Source organism: Anomalospiza imberbis, chromosome 12 (genome assembly GCF_031753505.1).
Source record: "Anomalospiza imberbis isolate Cuckoo-Finch-1a 21T00152 chromosome 12, ASM3175350v1, whole genome shotgun sequence".
Taxonomy (NCBI): Eukaryota; Metazoa; Chordata; class Aves; order Passeriformes; family Viduidae; genus Anomalospiza; species Anomalospiza imberbis.
This window is the reverse complement of record NC_089692.1, coordinates 9,439,292-9,467,175: the sequence shown is the minus strand read 5'-3', so window position 1 is coordinate 9,467,175 and position 27,884 is coordinate 9,439,292. Positions and strand designations below refer to the sequence as shown.

At 36.8% G+C, this 27,884-nt stretch overlaps 2 long non-coding RNA genes across 2 annotated transcripts in view; both read left to right on the top strand.

The window, feature by feature from the left end:
* Positions 1 to 27,884, top strand: part of LOC137480968 (uncharacterized) — a 46,899-nt gene extending 19,015 nt beyond the window's left edge. Inside the window, exons 2-3 of the long non-coding RNA XR_011003218.1 lie at positions 26,468 to 26,554; positions 27,221 to 27,884. This is a non-coding gene — a long non-coding RNA (uncharacterized lncRNA). The remainder of the gene's footprint in view (positions 1 to 26,467; positions 26,555 to 27,220) is intronic.
* On the top strand, positions 8,390 to 10,167 carry LOC137480966 (uncharacterized). Its single transcript, XR_011003217.1, has 2 exons — positions 8,390 to 8,563; positions 9,526 to 10,167. It is a non-coding gene; the product is annotated as an uncharacterized lncRNA (long non-coding RNA).

The window sequence follows — 27,884 nt, the reverse complement described above, 5'->3', positions numbered from 1 at the left end:
GTGTAGTGAGCAGCATTTTAACGTGTGCAGCAGTAATGTGTGGTACAATTATTAGGCACAGACTACAGAGCCAAGCCTTGCTTACCTAATAAAATCAAGTAATTCCATCACGTAAAATAATTTCTTTGAAAATAAATAAAGGCTTGTCTATGAAATTTGCAAGAACTTTTCCTATTACTTACTGGCAGTTAACAGAGAGGAATACAGCCCTTGATGTGCACCTTTCATAAATTCTTAAAATCGATAATGCAGCATTACTAAATTGCAAGTACATTTTCCTTATGCACATGAATGTTCATAACAACCAAAAATTGAGTTCCTTTTATTTGTGAAGGATTTGTATGAGGATAAAAGATTGGGGTTAAGATTAAGAGGTGACAAGCTTTAGCTGAGACAAAATCACTTCTCTAGTTAGCAGAGTAATTTCAGCAATACATCTTCTGTAATTTTTTTAATCACTTAGTGATTACTTGTGTGGTGCTATTTGATTCATTGGCCATCAGTACCTGATTAAGATTCTGTGCTTAGGCCATCATTACTTTTCAGCAGGCCACCCATATGGTGTTAGTGTTGAGCCAGTGCAAATCCCTCAGCTTAGCACTGTATATTCTGTTAAAGAAGACTACGTGAAGTGCTGACATTAGCATATGTTCTCCTCTTATTCTGTTGACCTTTATCCATGGCATTACACTAACACTGGATCTTTGGAGTTGGTCCAGTAAGAAATTGGGTTGAAATGATAAAATTAGCCATCTGTCTATTAAAAAACTTTATTGAGCCAGCAAGTTGGAACAAATGAGCACAATGATGCAATGAAATGTAACTATCAGATACAAGGTTTACTTTGGGGTTGATTTTCTCTGTGTTTTTTTCTCTCAACTATAAATGGACTTTCTTTCTATAAGCCTTTCATTGTGATTTCTTATAAGAGTACATGGATGGTTGATATGAGTTTTTGTGTTTAAATTTATTAGGAAATCACCCTCTGATCATTAATAACAATTATTTTTTTTAAATGAAATTAGTTATATGAACTTGATATTGCTGGTATTTTTCTTAAGTTATTTTCCTTTCAGTCCGGTTTCCTAGTCTAGTTACTGTGATTTTGATTTTAGAAGTACTAATAGAATATTTAGCTTAAAACATGATTAGAATAGTGATAATTAGTTGTTCAAAGAGCTATGATTTCCAAGAGCTTGAACGTTTTCCCTCTTTGATTGCAAGGTCTCTGTTAAAAATAGGAACTACAGTAGCCTGGGCTATAAAGAGCCTAGTGGAGCTTTTTTGAAAAATAATTCATTTAGTAATTAACGAAATGGTGTTTGTTTATTTACAGTGCATAAAATGTTTCTATCAGGAAAGAGCCTGTTAATACTCTGCCTCTACCCTGCTGTGCTGACAGCAGAACATCTGCAGTTTAATTTAATACATTTACTAAATGAAGTGGGTAAATAAAGGGATGCTAAACAGCTACTTCCTAGCCTCTGATATTTTTGCTTTTCTCTGGAGGTCAGAAGCACAGATGAATGATTCCTCATCTTCCCCTTTGCACTGTTCCAAGAGGCTCCCACATGCCAGCTCTGCTCCAAAGGGTGCCACGTTCCAATTGTGATTGATGAAATTACATTGGCCCATAATACGTCACTTTATCTGCTCATCTGTCTCTTTAAATGCTCCGTGTGCTACTGTCAGGGATTATTTTATTCAGAATATTACTTTATGCCTTTCCAAATGTATATTTTTGAGTCACTCTCAGTTCCAAATCCTGTTCCAGACTGTAGGAAGATAGATAATAAACACAGAGTAAGAAAAAGATTTGTGTTAATACCATACTCAAAAGTGGATATTTTATCAAATATGATAATTGAAACAGAGGTATCTTTCAAATGTTCATCTTTGCCTCATTATACCCAATTTTATACCCAATATAAAATATTATACCAATATTATATACCAATATAAAATTAGTATATAATTATATACCAATATTATATACCAATATTATTCCAATATAAAATAATATACCAACATTATACCCAATTCCAGTTTGCCAGGAGAATATCAGAAACAACAGTAAGAGAAGCACTGAATTGAGTAGTAAGTGCTTAAGCCACTGCTTCTTGCTAGAAAAACGCATGAATTTATGGTTTGAATCAAAGATTTATAGACCATTATTCAGAAACTCTAGGACCAAGCATAGAGGAGAATGCAGTTTCCCTCCTTTTTAGTCAAGTATCTTAACCAAAATTCCACTCCTATTAAGTGTTCAAATATTTTTCACAGAACAGTTGAAATGTCTATTTATCTAAGGCTGGGCTCTTTCTGTTATACCGCATAATAACTGTCATTCATTCTAAAGATGATTGTTTGTAAACTTTGCCTTTTTTCTATGTGAAATTCACTTCTATCCCCACAGGTTTTACAGGGTAAACCCCAGTACTTCCTTAGAGCTAGTGATGGAGTGGTGGGTACCAGAATGAGACTCATTTAGATGAGCTCCGGGTAACTGATTCCTTTAGCCGCTGCATGGCTCTCCTAGGTGGGTTTCAAGGTTAGGATTTAGTAGAAGATTCCTTGCCTCACATTCTGCTCTCACTGTCATGTGGTTGAATCAGGGTATCCTAGTGTTAATTACATACTTTAATGGCAGCATACCTTAAAAGGCTGCTGAAAATACTGTTCTGTACATACTAAGTGCATTAAGCCAATAATATACAGGTTTGCAGTAACAGTGATTAAAAAATATCTATTGGAATACACAAAATCTGATTCTGTAAGAGTGAGTTAGCATGTTAACACCTCCTTCCTCTGTCTCCCTTTAAACAAGGAATTTAGCAGGCTTGCAGAAGGGGGTCTCTGTTCCTGATAGATGGTGAGCAGGATGAAAGGAAGTACTTTTTCATCAACTAAGGCTAATCTATTTCAATGTCATAAGTAGTACTGGAATAATTATAGATATATTATATAAAAAATACATTGGTTATTACCAACAGCTCATGATAAACCCTTGTGATCCTCCAGACGTGTGGGGGTTTCACTGTCAAGGAGAAGCAACAGCACCATTTCACAGCTGCTTCTTTGAGATTCCATCACAAGAACTCACCTTTATATTTCATTTGTAAGGATCTCATGAACAGTTATTTTCTGTGAGGCCAAGTGAATCAGATCTCCCACATCATGGCCTTTCCCCTGGCTTCCACCACCTACACCCCTGGCCCAGGCAGCCTGGTCCCTTGGGTCAGAGGGGTGGTTCCATCAATTTGCTACTCGGGCAATTCCCTGTATTGGCTAATTACACACAGAACTTCCCAGAAAATGAACAGCACCATGAATCAAGTAGAGAGTTAGGGTATCTGTTGCTGCAGCATCTGTTTGTCAGAGCAAAAATAAAAGTTATTTATTTAGCAAAACCTGACGTTTACATATTCATACCAAGGCAACTAATTCAGACTCAGTAGTGTGCCCACACATACCTATATCAAAGATTCTCCAAACATGCATATGCATTCTTTTTTATTTTAAGGGAGTGCATAAAAGTTTTCTAACCATGCTTTGAACTTATTCATAAGATTTTATGTGTCTACCTGGAGCAGATTTGAAATTGCTTTTTATAAAATATGCTGCATTTATAAAATGCTTTTTTGGATGCGTTTTTATTTTTCAGTGTTTTATCAGCCCCAGCTCTAGATTTCATAGAGCCTGGGGAATTTACAAAGGAGCCAACGTGGAGTAAACTTAAGTCACAGATATTGTACATACAATAGTCTGTCTGCTGACGCCAAGCCTCACTTTCCTCCTCCACTAATAAAAGCCAGTAACAGTTGTCTGATCTTTTGCATCAAAGACAGTGTTTATGAAGTGGCCTGTATCGTTATCTTAAAATATACATATAATTCCTGCATTAAAAGCTTGAGAAGAATTATGAATCAACATTTCATAGTAAATTGTACACAGATTTGAGGACTGAAATAATATGTTTCATTCATGAATACTGAGACTGCAAAATAGGAGCACCCATGAAACAGACTTCCCCCTGACTTGCCTGATTGACCTTTTGTGTGCATGTGTGTGTGTCCAATATTTTAAAAATTTAGTTGATAATATTCCTTAGTTTTCCTGTCCACTGATTTTGGGATTCTGATTTAAGTGGGGTCCAGCTCTTTGCATAAACAGCTTGCAGCTCAGAGTCCTCTGGTGATCTATGGAGAAATACAGAGCAGAGTGCTCTGTAGGAGTGTTATTCCAGCAGTGGTTTTGCAAGGCTTAGGGCTCACTTGACTCCACCCTGAAGTAGAGATCTCATGGCCAGTTGGGACTGTTCAGTCTGGCTGGCAATTTACTTTACCATGAAGTTCTCAAGAGTGTGGGCTGTGGCCTGGGCAAACTGTCCCATGGTTGGAGTCAACTCCAGCCTAACTCAGAGCTCGCCTGCCCCTTATTTACAAGGACAATGTGCATGGTCCAAGCTTGCCTTGGGAGGGAGCTTTGCAAAGAGAATGTCAGGGAGCAGCCAGCTCCAGCTGCAGGACCCTGAGGGGACAGGATCTAAGGGTGCTCAGCAGCAGTGGCCCCGTCCATCCACACTCCACGGGCACTCCCTGTGTGGGAGCAGCCCAGGATCCGGACCAGAAGGGACACGAGGAAAGCCTGTGCTCTGAACTGTGTGTTTCAGGTGCTGTCTGCCCATGCAGGTGGTTTGCCTGTGGGTATGTAATATATCTGCTCCAGAACAGTTGGTTTGAAGATGGTTCTGTGGATGAGGTGGGGGGGAAAAGAAATGTAGTTTATTGCAAATATTATTTTTGCTCTTCCATGATGAATCTTTAAAACACACAATCCAACAGGCACTATTCTTGGGATACTTAAAGTCACAGTAGATATCTGGGTGACATCTCTTAGTATTTTTTTCCTGATAGATACTAGATCACTGAGCACTTTGATTCTTGGCAGTAAAAGTAATGATGAATTCAGGTTAAATTTGGTGAACATACTCAATTAAAAAAAAAAGACATGTTGAAATATCAAAATGCTGAATCTGCCTCCCACACTCTTTGCATGTATATATCCCTATATTTCCAACCTACAGAAGCCTTTATTTTTATAAATAGCTAAAATGCTCTAAAGAAGACATTTAATTTTGTGCCAAACAGATATTTTTATTTTGATTTCTTTTTGTTTATTTTGTCAGAGAAGAAACTTTTTTTAACCTGGAGAGTAAAAAAAAATTACACAAATCCTAAACTTTTTCTGTATTTTTAAAATTGTTTTAAGTGTCAAGCAGGACAGCTGCAGCTAAAAGAATTCAAAAATGTATTTGAAATTGTAGTTTAATTTGATGGTGGAATAGAACTAATGTTTTGGAAAGCTTGATCTTTATTTATTTTGGTAGTCTTAATGTATAAGTAATTTTGAATAGGCATCAATGAAGCTCCATTATGAAATTATATACTCACTTATAGTCACAAATATGGTAACTGCTGAACAAGTTTGGCAGTGATTTCAGAAAAACCTTCCAGAAACTTTAATATTTTTGCCAAAGTTCTGCAAGATCTCCAAGCACTTTCCTTAGCCAGAAGGGTGCATCAAGAAGAACACGGCAAATCAAATTAAGAAAAACTAATGTTCATGAGAAACAGAAATCTATCTTTTGTGGTTTTATTCATAAAATATTGAACTGGGAATATTTTATGAACAAGGGATAATGGGGAGCAGAGGGATAAATCTAGGAAATGTGTGCTGCTCCCTGAAGTATAGCAAAATAGCTGTTCTTGAATGTATTACCCAGATAATTTCTAGGCTAAAGAGTTTTTGGGCTATCAGCATTTACTGAAACAATCCATTATGTAATTAACTGTTTCTGTGTATGAACTTAGTTCTTTCATTTTCATCGTGGTAAATGCAGTATTTTTCCTTAGATTGATTTAAAAAATATATCTGCAGTTAGAGAGGATGCCTTTGATTACTTACTGGTATATATTTAATATAAAAATTCACAAACTACTTAAATTTGTGTGCATCTGGTGTTCTTGTTTCATAGCTCATGTTATAGTTTACTTATGTCTTAGTCACTTACAGCAATTAAATTGAATTGGAATATTTTTCTCCTCCTACTTTAGCCCTTCATCTTCAGCTGTCAACATGCATATGCCAGTCAGCAGTGTAGCTGTCAAAGCTGACATCAACATCTGTACTTGTATTTTTCTGGTGTCTGTATCTGTCTTAATTCTGAGTACTTCTTAATGTTTTTCTAGCTGCTAATAAAAGAAAAGAGTAGAATTAGGATTCTACTCTCCCCATCTTTAGGGACCAGTGGAAATTTCATTGTAGAAACCTGACTTCATCAGAGTCACTGGATTCCCATAATAAGGGTCAGATTCTGGATGATTATAAGCTTTCAGCAGTTTTTTCCTTGCCATCAAGAAATCCTACCTTCACTGATGGTAGTAAAAAAAAGCTTATTTCAGTTTAACCAGTTTTTCCATAATTTCATATTCTCCATAATTCAGCTAATACAAAAGCTGTGGTATTTCTTCTGACAAGTAAAATTGGAGAGTATGAGGATAGGCAAAGGTGTTTACAGAAAACTTCATAGTAGTGGTGCAACCAGCTTGTGAGGATATTATTGCTCAAAATATTTCCAAGTGATATTCTGTCACTGAAATGAAAAACTCCTCATTTGCTTCAATGGGTGCAGTATTTGTGTGCATTCCAGATCACTGAATAAAAAATGAAACATTTCAGACTTATAATTCTTCATGTAGAGATTAGGAGAATGTACAAATTAGGAGAAAACAGTGGAAGCAGCTCAGCAATAAAGCTTTTATAAATAAATAAAAAGCACCTAATTTTCAGAGCAAATGAGAGTGTACGATGAGTGATGTGCTCCTAATGAGTACTGAAAAGCTTCCAGTGTAAATAAACAGATGGTAAAAATACTTAAGTTACAAATTTCTCAAACCACAAATACCTAAGTCACAGGTCTGTGCTGCAGACTTCAAAGAAAAACATTGCAACCAGCTTTTCCGTGGTGTAAACATTTTCTTCCTCTTCAGGGGGAGATAATAAATTGGTACTTCCTTCACACAGGAAGGTTGTGAAGCTTATTGAGCAGCTCAGGCATTGAAACCTGACGGGTGCTCTGGTACAGCAGGTGTTGGTAACTCAGGGAGAGAGGAAGTTTGGTGTGAGGATTTGCCAGAAGAAAGTAACTTCAAATTAAATAACTGCAAAAGCAAGTTGCACATGATCGCTGGACTCAGGGATTATCTCATTGGCCTCCAGAGACATTTGTTTGGTGTAGAAACGTGTTGGGAGACAGACATTTGTGTGAAATGCATCTCACTGTGTATATTAATCTCTGAGTTACTGCATGGTTTTATTCTAAGGTAGCTCATAGAAAAGTCAGATACACTTCAGAAAATAAAGGCGACTCTGGGAGACATGGACACATTTTGTTGAATAGTTAGGTCTACATTGAGCCTTAATGCAAAGAGAAAATGGAAAGGATTTTTTGTTATTATTTAGGAATCACACAGAATTATCTCTAAATGTCAGGGTAGTCCAAATAGTGCTCAAATCAATACTTCATTTATGTCTTTCAGTGGTAAGCTGATAAACTCATGTCCATCACATGACATGTCCATATGGTCCAGTATGCCTATCATGTGTACGTAATAATATCATATGTTCTGAGATGTTTTTTCTGGGGTTTAACATGTTTCATATTTTGATCAAGAAATAAATATGGGGAAGTCAAATGGGATTTTTTTTTCTGTTTCCAGGACTGAGCCCTTAGTGTTATGCCCTGGTAGATCAGCAAACACTGGTTTACTCCTTTTTCTAGCAGAAACTGGAGTCCCTCTCAATTCAGGGAAAGGACTGAGTTTTTAATTTGGGCTTAGCCAGAGATGATTTCTCAATAAATCTTTCTCTCGTGTTCTTTGCAAGGTCTTGTGTTTGACATTTCCACTAGAAAAAAAATAGGAGCAAGAAGCAGTTTCAGGCACTCAGTAGTTGTTTAGATTGTTGTTTTGACTCGGTTTCCTATATAACAGATTAATTTTGTACCTAGTGCTTTAGCCAAAATCAGAAATTAATGGTGTGCATCTAATAAACTTCCTGTTTGTCTTGAATTTTTGAGCTAATCTCAATGATGCTTAGTTTCAGAAGAGTCCAAATAACTCCCAGGGCATAAAAGCAAATTCCTTTCATGGTGACTAGGACATGACTATGCTTTTTGTCTTTCCAGGAGGCTGGCATGTGAATTTAAGAGACTTTTCCTAGCTTCATGGAAATGGCAGAGTTTAGCTACTTTGAGTTTACACGTTGGGTATCCTGAGTGGGTCAGATCCTGTCCACTTCTAAATACTATTCCAGACTTTCAGATCTTGTCTTGGTGCTGATGAATCCCCTCCAGTGCACTTCAGAAACATTTGTGCTTCACTTCTCTCACAACCAGATACTCCACACAGCCTGTTCTAAATGATTCTGCAGCATCTTTGGCTCCCAGCAGGAAAACTCTGAATTGTTCCTGGTAATTGCTTCAAATCTGCAGCCCTGACAGGTATTTTTAGGTCTGTCTTGAAGTGATATCAGCTCCCATACACTTCAAATTCTTTGTCTGGAGTCACTGCAGCTCCAGACACATCACTGGAATGGGGTGTAATTGTGGTCTCATACCTTCTCTATCCACCCACCAATCTCAACTGCCTTAGAGCAGCCTCCTGCTGTGCTGCAGGGAACATTCAGAGCCTTTCTGAGCAAAGCAAACTTGAGCTGTGGGTTGTGCCTGAATTTAAAGACTACCTTGGAAGGAGGAGGGGTGTGAAATCCCTCCTTTAGAACAATACGATTATACCAATGGAACACTCCAAGTTATGATTTTCATTGGAATTGTATGATTTACACTGCTCATTGTCCTGAAATGTTAAATTCTCAGTATTTTCCGTATTATAGCACAAGTGTTAAGATGTTATAAGGCTGATTAACAGGATAATTGGAAGTGTAAACCATACTGTTATAAAAGTGAGTGGGATTTAAGAGAAGTAGGGAAATAATCTGGTAGCACGTAAATGTTAAGAGATTTTACCAAAAAGGGCAAGAGAGAGGAGGAGCAAAGCCCCTTTCACTGCTCCATATAGATCAGGTTGTGTCCATGCTAGAGCACCAGAACATTTATTCCCAGAAATAATCCCTTTGAACTCAGCAGAGCTAGTAATTGAAGTTTTGTGTACAGGCTGAATGCAGCTTCACTGGGCAGCTGCTGGTTAGCTCATGCAGACTCAGTTTTTTCCTTTCAACAGCTTCTAGATGCTTTATAGATTATTCCTAATAAAATGGGAAAGGAGATGGAAGGAAGGGCTAATAAGGGGGTTGGGAAGTCTAGAAAGGAGACCAAGATAGGAAGGTTTTGGGGTTTTTTTTACTATTTTTATGCAACCCAAAGGATAAAATTAGCAAGACTGGAAACTTTTTCAACTGGTGCTGTATTCTCACATTTAAAATATAACTTTTAATCTTCTGTAGCTGTTGAAAGATGTGGCTCTGGCTGGCTCCTTGCTTCTAATCAGTGAATAAAGTACAAATACCACCAAGTCTGTCTTTCATCAAGCAAGTGAGAAATCTGTATGGTCACTCTAACACATCTTACCAGAGAGCAGCTGGGATATGCTCCGTGCTTTGGCAAACTGAAGTTTTTTTAACTGCTGGAATAGAGTCAATTGAATTGTTGGCTTTTTGCAATACAAGTTTTTATGACTTCTTCTAATATAAAACAGAAGATAAAGGGGAAACAATACAAAATAATGTATCGATGGCAGATAATGTTAACCTGATAATGTATTCTATTGCATAGTTTCAAGCAATATTTCAGACTATTCAAAATGCCTCCCCATCAATTTATATTTTAAGAAAGCAGTATTAAAGTCAGGAAAATGTCGACTACAAGTCAGTGCACTTAAAATAGACAGCAAATGGACAATAATGTGGGTAAATTCTTCTGAGGAATGTAATGTATAGGAATCCATCTCCTAACTTATTCAACTCCATGTCAATCTAATAATGCTGATCACTTGTTGGAGCAGTAAATTAAGAGAGGGAAAATGCACAAACATGAAGATAAGCTAATCAACTAAAGTGGTAAAAGGACTATATGTATTTTTCCAATATGGAAATATAATACATTTATCTCTTCAGATATTTTTAGAACTAGGGCCACCAAAAAAAAAAAAAAAACAAACAACAGCAGTAGCAACCACAACTGTGTCTTTCATAGAGTGGAAGTAGTATGTTACAACTAAAGCTGAACTATTTTTCTCAGGAAGTATTCTGTAGAAATAAAAACATACAAAAACAATTGAAAGAAAATATTTGCTCTGGTGAATGAGTTCATACTCATTGCAAGAACAATTGAGTTATTTAGCTTAATTGGCACACGTGCACATAAAGAAATACAATTATGTCTATCGAAATTTTCAGCAGAAATAGTAGCACATGAGCAAAACTGGGGGAAAAAAATCAAGTAATTTTAGTGTCAAAGAATGTTTTCAGCAATAGAAGTACTTAAACAGAAAAATTATTTTCTTATTTGAAGATAAGGTAACACATACTTCCAATTGAGGTAAATTGCCTCTGTGCAGGAGCCCACTGTGCTCAATGTTAATCTTTCCATATGTTTCTGTGGGCTTTAATCAGGCCTGAGTTTTCAATTTGTCTGTCTGCATCTGTTTGTCTGTCAGTGACCAGTCCTTTGTAGCTCCTTCTGAGCTCACTTTGTAAAGGTTTTACAGATCTAAACTGGAAAGAAAGCATTTGTTTAATGGCAGTTCAGCTCAAAACACAGACTCAGCTGTCAGTCTGAACTTCCACAGTCATTGCAGGGCTCCTTGCTGGGTTAGGGCAGCCAAGACTCCCAGCTTTGATCTACTGTGGCTTCAGCTGGACTAGTCCCAACTTCAGCCAGGACATAAATGGGAAGGAACCCTCTTAAGGAAGCTGCATTTAAGGCTAACAAAAATGTCACCATCACATCAGTGAGAATATGTCTTGTTCTTCACAGTTTGTCCCTTTAATGTCTTCACTCTATAAGGTCTCCCAGGCAGTGATTGCTTCTTTGTGTGGGTGTATGTGAGATTTAAAAGGGTAGTCACTGCAGTAATGCAATTAATATTAATGCAAAATTTAAAGTAGAAAACTATGCTGTGATATGGATTTGGGGAATTTAAAAACAAATATGCCAAAAGAATAGCTTTAAATTACTCTTCTAATAATACATCTGTGGTTACATGCAATATAGGCTGCGTAAATGCACATTCTAATCTCCCTTGCATGAATTTAAGTCTAATGCAAAATTGACAGATCCATTCATGCCTATGAAATTAAATCCAAAAAGGTTAGTATAACCACTAGGTTTAACAATCACTGCACAATATAATTAAAAGATGATGTTACTTGAATATCAGATTTTCTGTATGTATGTTTATTTGGAGTTTTTAATTGAAAATAAACAAAATCAGAAGTGCAAAAAAAAAGTAGAAAAGATGTGTGAAATGTAATGATAATGGTTGACTTCTAAACAGCCAAGGAAATTATAGTCATCTTATGTGTGGGACAGGAACAAACACCTCTTAATTGCACTTCATTATAACGTACCTTTCTCTTCTCAGTTGTATATATTAATTATAAAAATCATGTTTCAGAGACGAAAAGCTGTACAATAGGGTTTTTTTTCCTTTTCCCTCCCTCCCTTGTGCTGTCTGCAGCAGGATGGAAGAACAATATCTACTGTCATCCACAGGAAGAGCTTAAGAGCTTTCAAAGACAAATCATAAAAAGAATGAAAGGGCATTATAAAAAAAGGAGGAAAATGCTTTGATTTCACAGATTTGCTACTTATTAATGTTTAAGGTTCTCTCTTCTTCTTTAAAATATCTTATATTGTTTTGTATGTGTTGTGTGCAGGTACATCACTTTTTGATGACTGTATCACATGACAATGTGGATAACGTAGACCATTATTGAGGTTGAGGGGAGAAGATGGGGAAAGGCACTGTAGCAGCCCTCCAGGACTTGTCACTTCTTCACGTAAATTGTAGAAAACTTGGAGATGGATTTTGTGACACAAAGTGACTGTCTTTTGAAGTTTTGGGGTTTTTTTTCCATTCCATTTCATTCATGTGTTTCACTGGAGCAGTTCTTAGAAACCTTTGAAAGTAAGGACATGATTGTCTCGACTCTTTAGTGGTCACCTGGGACCAAAGTTTCCTGTGGGTGCAGATTGCTTTCTTGGTTTGGATTTTCAGTTCTGCTCTTTCCTATATGATTAGCCAGGATGTTTCCTTAAAACCTGCCTTCCTACTTGCAAACCTGAGTGTTCTCACTGGTTTTCTTGAATCTAGGAGCTTCTTTGCTGAGGAAGATTTTTTTGACTGCTGGATGTCACCTTTCAGCATAACTTACCACTGCATGACATTTAGTATGCAATACCTGGGTGATAAAACAGTGAGGTTTATCTGGTTATACTGATTTTTATTATCCACCCTCTTGAAGCTTTTCCTGTTTTTTCCATTCTTTTCTATTTCCCTCTACACCTTTCCTGAAACAGGAGTCTGTGGTGCTGGGGGACTCAGGTGCTTCCTCAGGCTGATGTTTTGTTTCTCCTGAGCCTGACAGTATCTCCTGCAGCCTCTGAGGTCTTACAGATGCAAAGTCTCTGCCAGAATTAGACATGGCTCTTTGTTGCATGCATGACCTGTTGATAGCAGGTGAAGACCTACTGTTGAATGTATTTTATACATAACATATATATCCTTGCAGGAAAAAAAAATCACTGAACTATATTTCATTAGTAGCTATGACTGTCAGGGTTTCCTGAAAGGTTAGTGCTCGCAGAGATACAGGTGTTCTGTGGTTTTCTGTGTGTGCTTTCCAAACTTTTAAACTGCAGCTCCTTCAGAGAATAAAGAAAAGGAAAGACATTCTTGTCCAAATGGCAGGTTTGCTACTTTGGTGCATTCCTGGGGGTGGATGCTGGCTTCTGTCAGCTGAAGTTTTCCTGCTAATGCATTCACATTTCAGCTGTTGTTTTTCCAGACAGATGAGGGAACTCCTCTCAAAGCTGCCTTTACTAGACCTTATGCTTGTTCTGGTGGGAGGGAAATCCTCCAAGTGTGAGAACTTGAGGCTTATTAAATTTAAAGTGAATATAAAATAGGTATGAAGGAGATAGGTACTACCTATAGGTACTGTTCTCAGAATACAAACTTTTTCTTTACTGATTAATTCCTTTATTATTTTTTCCTGTCCCCTGCAAAAAAATCCTACTGGTTATTAGTGAAAATGGTGATAACTACCAAAGGTAGAACTCCTCCTCCTCCTCTCTCATGAATAGTTGCAGCTTGAATATTTTTGAATGAATTTATTAAAAACAGATTAAACAGTAAAAACAGAAAGATGATCTATTTAGAGAATTACTCTAAATTGTGAGCAGGAACTAGACTGGCTAACAGATCTTCCTAAGAGAACAGCAAATAGTTCTCTCTTTTCCTTCTCTATCATGTGCAGTTCCATAAAGCAGCATATGCTTCTCTGAATGTATTTTCTTTGTGCTTCCTATTATGTATTTTGGTCTGTATTACGTGTCAGAGAATTCAAAGACACAACGGAATGAGTGGAAACTCTCTGCACTGCTCTCTGGTTTAATGTCATTTCTGAAGTGGTTTAACCATTAACATTAACACATGTATAAAGCCACCTAACTACATGAAGACTATAATCACATGATACAGTTTTTTTCCTAAGGAAATATTAACTTTAAGCTGGGATAACCAACTTCCAAGAATTCACATAAAAACAAAATGAAGTTAATATTAAGTAAAAGGCTTGTGCAAGCTTTTATTTTTACAATATGTGCTGATGTGTCCCTGATTTAATCATGTTTTTTTATGATTAATGAATGATTCACCTTGAAGATCAAAGTTTCATTCATATCTCATTAAGAAATCATCTGTTTAGAAAATAAAAGAAAGCTGCTTTGTGTCTTACCTAGTACTACAAATTTAGCCAAATACTGAGAATTGAAGCTAAGAGTACTTGGGAAAGCTTCAGTTATGACAAGTGTTATCAGACTTCATACTGTTCAGAAATCTTCTTGCATAAATTTGGATAATTTAAAGTATGATTTTTTTTTTCTCTACTGTATTTTATCATAAATGTTGACTTATGCAGCTGAACTAAAAATTTAAATATGTGGATTTTTTTCAGTTTATTTTCAATGCATTTATAAGGCAAAATGAAATACATTCATAAAGAAAAACAGCTAGAAATGTGACCAAGTTTCTTTTGTCAAAAGAAAATGCACAATTGTGCAAGTTTCAGTTTATATTTCACTAGGGGTATAGCCATTTCTGTGACACTTCACCTACATAAAATATTACTAGGTAACAGATCTTAGGAAAGATCTGAAGTAAACTACAACACTAAGGAAAGTATCTCTGTTTAAGTCCAGAGCACAAAATTATTTGTCTCTGTGTTATAAGTTTATCAATGTTAATGTGTTGGGTTTTTTCTACTCACAAAATAAGGATTATTTTGTAAAGATCCATATTGGAGGGTGAGCAGGTAAAGTTGCAGGAAGAATTATTTATTAAAAAACCTGATAAAATGGGAAGGTTTTCATGTGCCAGTGACCTTGGATCTACAATGTTGTATCTTATAATTTTTAGAGGAGGAACACAGTCTGAAGATTGTCTGGGGTGGATAGATTATGGTTAGTTTGATAGCCTAGCATTCATTGCATCTAACAAACTTTTCTGACTAAATGGCTCTATCACAATGACAGACAGATGAGCATTCTGCTGTTATCAGTGGATGACAGAAAATGGTTTATGCCCTAGAATAGTGACATAAGAGAACTATTGTCCAAGTATTAATGCAAAATTCAGGGCAAAATTCAACTCTCAATTCATATTTATCTCTAGTTCTCTAATGAAGAGTGAGTGAGCAGGTTTTACATGTTAGTTCTGGCCCTGTACTGCATTTAACTTTCTTAGAATAATTCTTTGGTGGTAATGGTGCATGAGCTACAGGATGACCAGTTGAAAAACACAATGCAAAACCAGACTATGCAAGGTGAGTGGAAGTTTATGCAATGGTTCAAAATGTGTCACTCTAGAGAAAAGTGTTGCTGTTTTCCTAGTGGAAGAAATATTTCTGTCTTTTGTTTTCTTCATTTACTGTTAGAAAAGTTGGCAATTAATTCTTTATTTTAGGTAAAGTCTTGTGTGAAATTGTCTTGATTATTTGATGCATAACTTTGCATTATACTTTCCAACTTAAAGAAGTTTGAGAACTTTTGAAAAAAAATGCCTGTTTTCTGGTTCAGTGAGTTCTCTGCTGTTCATGTAACCTCCACATGCTTTACTTGGATTTTACATTTCATAACTCTTTGTGGCACATTTCATTCAGGCTGATTCACCTTGATGTTGACATCACAGAGTTCAATGCCTTCTGTATGGTTTGTTTCCCCACTTAAAAATAATATAGCTTTGAGAATTGAGTGATCTTTGTCCCATGGTTTGCTTAATATTGTGGGTTTATGTTTTTTCTATTTGTTCAGAACTATTTGTACTTGGATTATTAATCTATAACTAAATGTTGTCCTTTGTGTTCATCCTGCTGACGATATCTGGAATCAGACCAAAGCTCTTTTCCTTAAATTGTGCAAAGCATGTTTATTGTCACTTTCTTCTTCACTTATCATATTTTGGGGATTAAAGGATCACAAGGGGGAAATATTAGCACAGAGTAGTATTAATACCTATGCTAGTTCCATCTTTTTACAGCCAGAGGCCTCAGATATCCTGCCTAAACCAAGCCTTAATGGGAATTCTGTCTGTCTCTCTCAATGCCAGTGTATGAGGCAGAGGATCTGAACTGTCACTTGAACAATTATGGTTTAACAGGAGATATGGCCAGTCACTGTCTGATCTCACTGTGTAAATACCAACAAACTTTCCTAAGGAAATATCCTGTCCCACAGGAACTGCTGGGGAAGTGACCCAAAGGCACTGTGCCATGTCCAGGTCCCTCAGAGGAGGCACTTCAGCACAGTCACACAGCCTGAAGCACTTTGCCTTCCAGTCTGTGCCAATGGCTGGCTGGAGGGGGAGAATCCTTCTTCCAGGGAAAACTTTCCCCAGAGTCATTGCCAGAGTCCAAGTTGTGCATGGTCATGACCACAGGTTTGATCCACTCGAGTCATACAAAAAATTTCAGTCTTAGGAGTTGCTTGAAAGTTTAACCTTAATCTAAAAGGAAACCTAACCTAACCTAAACCTTAACCTAAAAGGAAACTAACCAAGCTTGAGGCCATAAGGAAGCTTTTGTTTGGGTCAAAACTTCAGATTTAGATGTTCTGAAAGACTGAACAAATGAAAATGAAAAAATTCTTATCAGAGGTGGATTGAGTTCCCTATCAGCTTCATGGCCTGAGGGCTGCATAGCTTCTCTGCTGTCAGTCATTGCAACCTGTGTTATTGTTAAAAGCAGCCTCAAATGAGACAGTTACAGGATGGATTTTTGTGTATACATAGAGATCTATATGATGAAAAAATATAAGATTCTTAATGATCATGTAACAGTTTGATGTCTGTGGCATAGTTTTTCCCCTTCTCTTTCTCACTATGATAGTGTGTGGCAGATGGTATAAAACAGAGCACCTCAGCTTCCTAAAAAATTAACCCAGTTTTGAACATCTGGAAGCAGAGAATGCTGAAAAAATAGAGGCTTTGTGCAGAGTTTTCAAGCAGTTGTGGGGACAGATACATTCTTGTATGTCTGCTTCATTGGCTGCAAGTGTGCCATGCTATTGGTAACCTTTTTAACTTGGGCAAAATTTCACCTGCCATCAAGCAGAGTTTTTCTGAGTAATCTCTGTTACCTGATCTTTAAAGGCATTGCATTGAAAGGAAGCGAGGAATTTCTGATGCTACAGTTCAGATACCCATCCTAGAAATTGACTATAAATGAGCATTAATCTATGCCAATGTAAGTGTTGAAGGTTCTATATGGGTAGAAATTCTGCACATACTTTTTCCCTATCTTTGTCATTGTGAAAGACTGTGGACCAATTCTGTTTGGATAAATCCTTCTGTCCATGTATTCATCTTCAAGTGTGCAAGCAATCAGTTTTAGAAACATGTTCCCATTCACATCCTATCACAAAATTGAGGGAAAATTTTAAAAATTTACTTACATTAAAGTTAATAAAGTTGTAGACTTCCTTCATTGTAAGTTACCAAGAAAATAACTTGAAGTGAGGAAGTTTGATGACTGCTTCAAAATACTCCTAATCATAACTGGCACCTTTTAAAGAATGGACTCCCTCTAGATGGTGTGTACAGCACCACAAATATGCAAAAGAACAAGAAGAAAAAAAGGCCAGAGTTTCTCTTTCTCTCTTCTTTCATACTTGCATAATTTATAAGTAAGGTTTGGTTCTGAAACTCATTGAAGACAGATGAGTTCACCAGTTTTTAAGAACCCTGTATTTGATGTCTGGTAAAATGTATATTTACGTTAATATTCACCAGTGTGTACACACCAGGTCAAATCCCTAAGTCTTACAAAACATGACATGAATGGTAATTTTTATTTCAGTAACAGAATTAGAAATTATTCCAAAGATGTTGCTGGGCAGGAGGGAACAAGTGTGTGAAAAGAGAGGAAGCTTTAGTTAGTACTTTTAAAATAAAGTTTTCAATGTAAGTTTAAAATTTGCATCAGAGAGTAAAATAGAATCTCATTATTTTAGATCAGTTTAGGACAGATTTGCAAATTAAAAGCATTCATAAATAAGTAGGAGATAGGACCCAAAAGTAAGAGGGCTATTTTATGTGGTGATTATATATTTATGCTGACATGGACCAAGTATATTTCCATCTGCTTACAGTTCTAGTAACTATTTGGTCCTGTTCTCGAGACAAATGCAGCCTGATTGCTCTAGAAAAAATACACTGGATTTGAGTTGCATAAATATAATTCAGAACATAGCTTGTTATGTAGTAATACAATAACAAGCAACAATACAATGTTTAAAAGGATAATGAATATGCATCAAAAATATTAGAAAACCACTTTATTTTTATAAACAGAAGTGGTTGCCTTAAATTGCACTGCTAACAGGACTGCACAAACCTTTTGAATTCATTTAGTTTCCCTGAAAGAGTTAATTTCTAATTATTTTATTAGCAATGCAACAAGCTAATGAAAATGGAAGCTTGTACTACTTCATAGCCCAGGCCTTCCTGACGTGCTCAGAGCCCTTTAGTTCTGCTGTTGTTCTTGTGTAAGAATCAATACCACAGGCAGCAATTATGTGGTGTTGTTTTTTGGCTAAAATTCCCACACATCTGGGATAAACAGATATTCTATTCGAACTTCCTCTGTTAACTCCACCAGTTTCCATGGAATGACTCTCTATATGCTTGTTAAGTAAATGATTGTTATAAGACTATGGAGACATGGTCGATCAAATTAACCCCTTTTGTCCAGCCTCCAAAATGGTTCCCTTCATTTGCCTAAATTCAGCTGCTTTGGGGAATTTTTTCAAGCTTGAAGGACTCTCTGGATTCATCACATTAGCAAACTGTAACCTGAGAAGAGGGTCTTTGGAACAGCAGGACTTCTTTGGCCCCCAATTGTTTTGCTAATCAAGATTATTGCCACTATTGAGATGTGGAAAGATAGCCTAGCTGACAAAATTTGTCAGCTTCCCATGAAATAGTTCTGTCAGTTTAGTCAGGGTGCCGGCTAATATTAACATATAAATGAAGTCTCTCCCCCTCACCCCTTAATAGATGCAGAGAAAATATAAACACACACACAAAAAACCCCTCTGTGCTTAAATCAAACAAGCTTCTTTTCTCAGCTCTAGCCCATGTCCCTGGAAATCCTGTGAGTGGTGGAGCTAAAGGGAGGGGGGAGGGAAGCAGAATTTGCACAAAACTACTTTTAAGCCATAAAGCAGCAAAGCCCCACTCCCCGCTGATAGCAACAGGAGATTGATTACGCCTGCAAAAGTACAAATGGTTGCCTGAATGCAAGTGGCAGACCTCCAAAGCAGTGTGCTCTGTGTGCTGGTTTTACATTTCCAGCGGCGGGCTGGACGCAGGGTGCAGAGTGGAGCGCGGCTGTGGGAGCGGCGCCTCTGCCCGGGGGCCGGGGCTGGCAGCGCGGCCCGGCCCGCCATCGGCCCCAAAGCCGAGCCCTCAGCACCTGCTTTCTGCCTTTCGCTCTGCTTGCTCATAATCAGAATACATATTGTATTTTCCAGCTGACCTACGAGGTGATATCATCTAATGCTGTTTCACCCACTTACACAAATTTTGCGTTACTTTGTCAAAGACAAATGCCTTGCATCATTCTGGCGGCAACTCTTTTAAACCCCAGCTGTAGCCAGATTATAAAAAAGTAATTCAAATTTACCCTCATTTTAATTGTAAATGGATCTACTGAAAGTTCTCTTAATCTTTTAGCCTAATTTAAATATAAATAAATTAATATCTCGTGATATTTGTAATCTGCAAGTCAGCAATATTGGCCTTTTGGTACTAAATTAGCCCTTGAATGGCAACTGTGCAGCAGCTTTGTGTAGTTAGTGTAGGCATTGGAGGTGACTCTTCTAGCAAGTTCAATAGTCTTTGCAAAGCCTAGCTTTAAATAGAAGAAATCCTTCAATCATGATTTGTTCTTGCTTTATGAGAAACAATCAGATTATTCTTTTGTGCTGGGCTGTGACAATACTCTAAAGCATGAATGAAAACTGGAATAAATGTTCCCCCAGTGGATTACACCAGCCTTCTTGATCATTGGGCTAATATGAAAAATAGATTTAATGTGCAAAATGTTTGTCACTGAAGAGAATATTAAGAAAATTACTTGGGAGCATTTTGGAGAAATTCAGAAGGAATGAATTAATGATGAAGTACAGCATTTGTTAAAAAGTTCAGGGCAGATCATTCCTAAAGAGTTCCAGGCAAGTAGCTAAGCTCCCTGCTTCATAATTTCAGAAGATGTCATACAGAATTGATTTCAACTTCTCCATGGTAAAATATTGTATAAAATATTGCATCAGTTGCCCAGAATGTGGAGCTAAAGAAGCATAATCTAAAGAGTTCCACTGGTACATCTTGCCCTGAGTTAATGCAGTATTCGTGCTCCTACCTTTGATCTGAACGTTCTGAAAAAAATAACTGGGAGGCACAATCTTAAGTATTGTTGGCAATAAAAAAGAGTTCATAATAATAATTAAATAAATAAGAAATCTTCTGGTTAAAGTCATAGTCTGCTTAGAATTCTGATTTCAGAATCTTTGTGAATTTCCTGGATTTCATTTCCAGCTCAGTAAAGTTTGCCTACATTGAATCCTGCTCCCTCCTGTGACCTGACTCCTCTGCTGGAGAGGGTGAGATGGGGGAAGGCTGAGGGATCTCACTGCCCATGCTGTGTGTGGATGTTTTTATACAAATGAAAGGAGTAGTCTTTCTCCCAGGGAGTTTACAGTCTGGAACAGCTTTTAATTATCTGTTTCAGCATCAGTTCATCCAAACTTAGATATTCTAAAGTTTAAGTTCATCCAGCTCTAGAGCCTCTTGCATTCTGGCTTCTGTTATGAGCATCAAGTCTAAAACTTCCTAGATACCTTTAAATAGTTAAAGGAGTAATATTGGCAGAAAAAAGTCAGTCTTCTGCTGAACAGCTGTATTTCAGGCCAGTGCTATCCAGAACTCATGTAAAGTTTCCAGGAGTCAGCAAGACACACTTGGCCATATGCTTTGAAACCTCAATTTACTGTGCATAACTTTTTTCTATGTTTGTTTCTGATCACACTCCTTTATTTTGCACCTGCACGACTTGTCAGGTGTATAGTTCCTCTAAGAAAAAGAAGTCCTGACCCAAAAGCCAGGGTGTGGAGCTTTCTCCACTGCAGTAATTGCCCAGCTTGTGAACTTGCCTTGGAAAGGGAGAGGGGTGGTGCTCATAATGGAGCCCTTCATACCTCGAGAGAACAGCTACAGCTGCCTCACACTCCAGTGCACACAAACAAAACACCTGCTCGAACCAGAAAAACCAGTAAGCACTGAGACTGGATATGTGGTGGATGGTGTTCAGACTTTCTCTTTTATCTATTTGGAAATGTTATTACATATTTTTCAGCATTGTGGTCATTTTGAAAAATTGTGCAGTTTTGTTTATAGAATCAATTTTTTCTTCTCTTTTTGAAAGATGTTAAAAACCACTACTAATATTTTGGATTTTGTCATTAGCAAAGACAAACCTCCTTAAGTTTGGTTTGGGTAAGTGTCCTGCAAGCCTGGCTACCCAGCTTTTAGACTCACTTCAAATTGTATCACTTTGACAGGCAGCCTTTCATTCTTACCTATCCTTTTTCGAGGTATTGGACAGGTGCTGATTTCTGTTTAATTTGATATTTTTCTCTTGCATGTTGTAGATATATGGGTGTATTTCTTTCATACAGTAACAGCATTTCATTGGTCCTATTGAAGCATAACTTCAAGGGTGTAATATCAAGGATCTTTGTTAGGCAGATGACATTTTGCCATTCTAATTTTAGCTATCCCTTTCAATGTATCAGGCTGGGAGACAGAAGTCGCTCTTCAGGAATGGCAGAAAGATTAATAATTCCATGGAAATAAGTATATAACACCCATTAAATTATTATGAACTTATATCTCAAGATCACCCATAAAAGTCTATAACTTCTCACTTTGTGTTTAGCTCAGATTCATCCTCATTTCTGACAGATTTCCCTTCCAGCTGAAATGCCCACCAGTGCAGGGAAGCTCTCCATTATGGCTGTTGTCATATGGCAGCTGTTATCATTTGCACTTTGTTATACAAATTTATCATCTCCATCAGTTCATAATAAGTCTGACTGATACCATAAAACCCTATAGTGCCAGCAACAATAATTGTCATTCTACTTGGATGTTGTAGAAGAGAGATTAAGGATTTAATGTTTACATTTTAAATGAAATGGTCTCTCACCATTATGGGTGGTCTCCTTCAGTTACAGTATAGTAACACTGCCCAACACTACTGCCTGAACTAAACATTAAAAAAATATCCACAGTGCTGTCATACTTTAAATGTTCTAAGTTGAACATGCACATAGTGCATACATTAATCAAAATAAATTTCAAATTGCCTTTTTTATTTTTACTTTTGCCCTAAATTTTATTGGGCTGACTAACTCTATGTAATAAGCATAACTATTTTATTTAACCAGGGGAAATGAGTGGGAACAAGTTCCAACTGACAATGGCTCTCTGCTGGAACCCAGAGAAGCAAATGCAAGCAATGCAGTAAGGAAGATCAAACTTGTTACACTGCTGATATTCTAAGAGTTTGAACTCGGACTCCCTGCTGACCTCAATTTTACAATGATAATCATTTCCTAAAATGTCTTCATTTTGTAAATGAAGCTGTACCTCCCTCTGAAGCAGGGGTTTGCAAAGATTAAATCATTTACATTTCAAAGGGTTCATTTTTTTGCCAGTGTGAGAAATACTCAAGCAGGAAAATGAGTGCTCCTTTTAATTTTTGAAAGCTGGGAGAGCATTCATAGTGAAAATAATCACAGCCTATTACAGCAGCCTTGCTTGCCCATTCCCACTTCAAAAGGATGAGCCTATCTTTTCCCCGCCCAGCAGTGAATGACCACTTAAAGGAGTGATGGCTTATTAATACTATGACTCAGCCACTTCTCGATAAGGAGAACAATGTGGGGTCAAAGCTTGAGCATCCCTTACAGGAATTAATGAGAACATGTTGCTGGTAATTTGGTCTTTTGGAGATTACATTTAAATTAAAAGGTTCTTGTGTCAGGCTTAATGGTGAGACTGGTGTTGTCACTATTTGAAATCCAGAGACTGCATTTTTGTCCCTTCTACCTGTATAATTTCATTGACTTTATCAAAGTTGCCTTGGGGACTGGATACCATTTGAAGAACAAAATCAGAGAAACTGGCAAAACAAAGAAGTTCTCCAAAAGTAACTGCCCAAAATTGTGCACATTTATTTGGACCTAGTGTTGTTTTCAGTGTCAGGATATATAATTTTAAAAAAATTAAATGGACATATCTGAGATATGTTGCATTAACATTTCTGCATAAGACCTGGAACTAATTCGTGACCAAAGAATGTTTACTCTGAAGTTGTGTGAAAAACAATTTACCAGGTGGTGTTTGAGCAAATGTGGGGGCCTTTTCCTTGGTTCCTCATCCTTCTTTCCATGAAAGACTTAGCACTTAGGATGTCTGGTTTTATTCTTAACTTTTGTTTTTATGGTTTATTATTGGTACTGAAATTGTTGTTGTCGCTTTTTTAACAAAGGTATGAAACACAATGGGGGGATCAAAGTTGCTTAAAAGAGTTAAATTGCTCATATTGTTGTGTGTGCTATTAACTTCAGCAGAGAAATCCAATGTACAGCTTTTCTATTATCTGTTTCTTATCTGAAACTAATGCAGAGATAGATTCTAGGTAGGATTACAAATATAAACCTGCATTCGTTGTGCTAATTAGTGCATTGTGTGCTAACTAATGCACATTGCATTTTCAAGGAACTTTGAAAAGGTGGGAATCAACCATTTACATTTACATTTCAGATGTAATTCTAAGGGAAAGTACCAATTCAGCCGTTTTCTCATTGTGCAATGGTATGTAAAATGTAAAATATTTGACATACTATTATAAAAATAGGGAAATCATAACCATGAGAATTTTTGCGGTCTTGATTTGTGTTTTTTTCTGATGTATTTAAAGTCATATAATAATTTTCCTTTTTTTAATCTTTATATCTATAGTAAGATGATCTTACTATATCTGATGGAGAATTACAAATCCTAAAAGATATAAAACTATATAGCATGATACCATGCTATAAGAAAAGCAAATATGATTGTTCTGAGATTAGTTAAAAAACTTATAAAGTATTAATGGAAAAATATTCACCTACAATACCAGTCCACAGATAAGATTATCTATTCCATGCAAAAAAAAATTTAGATTTGCACTGGAAAATAAAAGAACATGTTCTAGTGCAATGATTCAAAATGTTGAATAAATTCACAATGAATCTTCCTTATCAGGCATTAGTTCGACTCATGTGCAGTTCTTGGGGAAATAAAATGTCATTTTGAGCAATAGCATCACCAGATTAGGAATTCAGAAGGTGGAGGGAGGCTAAGTCCTTATGGTAGTATCATGAGAACAAATTACACAATGGGAAAGACAAGGGACTCCTTCCCTTGTCTTTAAAGATACTTACCAAAAATATTTTTTAAAATGTGTACTGCAAATGAGCTCTTTTTGTATCTTGTTCCCCCGTTTTTCATTAAAACAGAGCTTCTGGGTGGCTGAGATTGTTTCACCAGGCTGAGAAGATCCCTTGATTTTGTGGTCAGCCTTTGCTGACGTCTGTGGGATCTTCAAAATGCACTCGTTGGGTGCTTACAGGGACTGTGTAACTCACTTTTCAGAGGACCTCTATGCCTTCTAGGCTCTTAAGGAATCAGAATCCTTCCAGATCCTTTATCATGACCCTTGCTGGGGCCCCAGTGGTAGTGTTTGTCCTTTATTTGGCCAGTTAACCATTGATCACTCTGAGCCTACTCATGATGCAGTAGCCTTGTACATATTGCTCTTGCCAGAGGCAACGAAACTCGTCCCATTTGGAAATATAGAATGTGACTACTCCTTAATCAGGAGAATATTACATGGCTTGGAGTCTTAAACTGCCTCTCTTTGCTGTGCAATTACTTTTGAAAAGAATGTGATCCAGAGCAATGAGGAAGAGTTTTAAAGAGAGGGGATGACTGGAGAGCCCAGTTTAGTTGGTGCCAATGAGAGGGGCTGGCAGCCCCCAGCACTGGGAAGCTGGAGCTGCCTGGAACTGCTGCCAGCCAGAGCCTCCCTGGGGGTGGCTGGCTTGATGCAGGGGACTCTTGTTTTGTGACTAGTGACTGACTTATTGTTCCTGAGAAGAGTGGCAACAAGCCAAGTAAAAGCCCTTTTTGTCCTTTACTCCCAACAGGGGACTTGGTAATGGTTTGTCATGTGCCTGGGCATAATCCAGGCAAAGTCCCCATATGCAATTAAAATAGATTTTGCTACTGTATGTGTTTCTTAGGAAGTGGCACTCCAAGTTACGGGTACTGCTCATTCTTTTATTTAATGTTTTTTTCTGATTTCAATGCTTAATTTTCTTGGGGGTTGTTTTTGTCTTTTAATCAATACTCATTTTTCAGTATCAGCACTCCTTTAAATAATTCTGGTAGTTTGCATGTTACATAAAAGAGGTATTATTTATAAACAGTAATGTGTATGAGTAGCCATCTCTCCTTAATGTAAATTCCAATATATGTCATGATCAAAAATCTCCAAAGTATAGGTTTACCATTTAATAAAAGTATTAGTAGCACATACTTAAATCTCACAAATACATTATATCCCTTTTGAACTGTCCTCACGGTAGTCTGTCATCATTGTTTTTTTATGTCCTCGTAGCCTTAGTTAGACTTCTATTTGTAATTTTAAAGATTATTATTATTATTATTCACTTTTAGCATACTTGAATGCAGTAGAACTAATGGTACTAGAAAATCAATCTTAGTTGTTTTTTTGTAGATGTTGTGCAGTTTTATGCCATTTTCCCCATTTTGAATACTGTGGGCTATAGCTATCTTAGATGATCATGATAGATACGTGGCAGGCAGAGTCTCACAATTATTCACAGGGAGTAGTAGTTCTCCAGTAGATTATTTCTATGAAATTCAGTGGAACATTACGGGAAACAAGAGGCTGTGCAATGCACTTTAGCTACCTTTTCTCATGACAAATCCATGTTTTGTAAGGCAATATTAAGAATCATTTGAGAAAAAGATGTCTTTTGACAGAAAATAAAATCTCGTTAAAAACAGAAAGGTTCATACAACAGTCTTAAGTTATAAAAATAGAACTTTTTGAGGAAAAACAAAGATAGTTGCATCTAGATTATGGTGATTGGTCTAATGGAGCTGTTTCTGCTCTAGAATGTGAAATGTTGGGATTATGCCCTCCTATGTGAAAGCACATTTTGAATTTCAGCTCCAGTTAATATTTCTACAGTACTGTAGAAATATTTCTTCAATAAATCTATTGCAGAATAGAATTATTATGTTATATTATAGTGTTATGTTATCTCTAAAGAACGGTAGAAATTCTACATTAAAATCTTAATAGGAGTAGTTGAGAAAATTGGTACAGAAGGTGTCTAGGAGGTGGTTAGAATATTCACTGAGAATCTGCAAGGCAGGAGGATGCTGTCATATCTCTATGACTGATTAGGCCATATTACATAGTTGTTTTTTTGTTAAAACCTTAAACCATTCCTTTTTCTCTTGTGCAGGTATAAAGGCAGAACTGACTGGATGTGAGACACAATGGATAAGAGGGAAGTGGCACTCAATTCTGCCTTTTAAAGAGTATCCTAATTGTAAGTATCCTCAGTAATTATTTATTTCTTGCAATTTTAATAGATCAAATAGCCTTATCTTGCTGTGTAATGCCATTGCTATGCACCTGATGCAAGGTAGTGCAAGAGGTATCACTTATTCTGTGGTGGGAACACTCTGGATCTTATCCAGATTGTTTAACAGAACACTTTCATTAATGAAACAGCACTGGCCATTACAAAGTCAGCTGTATTCGTGTGTTAATTATTGTAGCTCTCAAATTCTTTGTGTTTATTCAGGACTGGCTCTTTCCTAATGATAATAGAAGTAACATAGCTCCCAAAAGCATGTCTTAGCTTTCCTCTTATGAGTAACTCTGAAACACTCAAATACTTTCTGTTTATTTAGTTTTATATCTTGGAGGTCCTGACTCTCCAGCTGAAATATTTAACAGGGAAACATCTGGGAGTGGTTTATTAATGAAATGCATATAGTCTAGAAGTTAGTGCACTCTTGCCAGATTCAGTGGGAAACCCAGTCTGACCTGGGCCTTTGTAAAAGTTGCCCCATGAAGTGCCCTGACAACAAGGCCCAGCACAAAGTGGAATAATTTAGGCCCACTTGCCTATGTAAAATTCCTGCATAAATGATTATATTTCTCTTGATGCATAGAGAAATGCAACAAACTCTCAGTTGTCATCTGATAGTGGACCATCTTCTGGAGCACACACCAGTTTGATTGTGGGACACTTAGTCCAGGTGGAATTTCTCCAACTAGCTGGAATTAAATTGCTGCCAGGGTTGTGTCCTGTATTCAAATAGAGGTCCTGCTGGAGACTTTATTCTCAGAAATTTATTTTTATTTTTAAACAAATGGCATTTCTGAGAAATTGTGTAAAATGGTTCAAGATAAAAGAATGTTAAATATAGCTAGAAATAAGAGAGCCATATGTTTTGAAGCCATGCACTTAACCCTGGAACTCAACAAGATTTCACATTTTAAATAAAAAAATTAACTTCCTGGAAACATAAAGTTCATTCATCTTGAGGGTAGCCTAGAAAAAAATAGGGAAACGTGATCTATGAAGAAGCCCTTCACTAAGATAAGTATCTTTGACATTTGAGAAAATGAAATAATATAATGTGTAAAAAGAAGATGGGTCATATCCATACCTAAAAAAAACCTGTTGTTATAGTTGTACATCAAAGTAGGAGTAGGGTTATTTTCTGAGTGGTTTTTTTGGCTAACAAATACATTATCTTACAAAACCATTGCCAGAAACATAAAATCTTTGTTCAATGGGAAAGAAATGTACCGTTTTGGTCTCCTCTTTGAAACATTATGCAGAACACAGACTGTTCTAAGTTCAA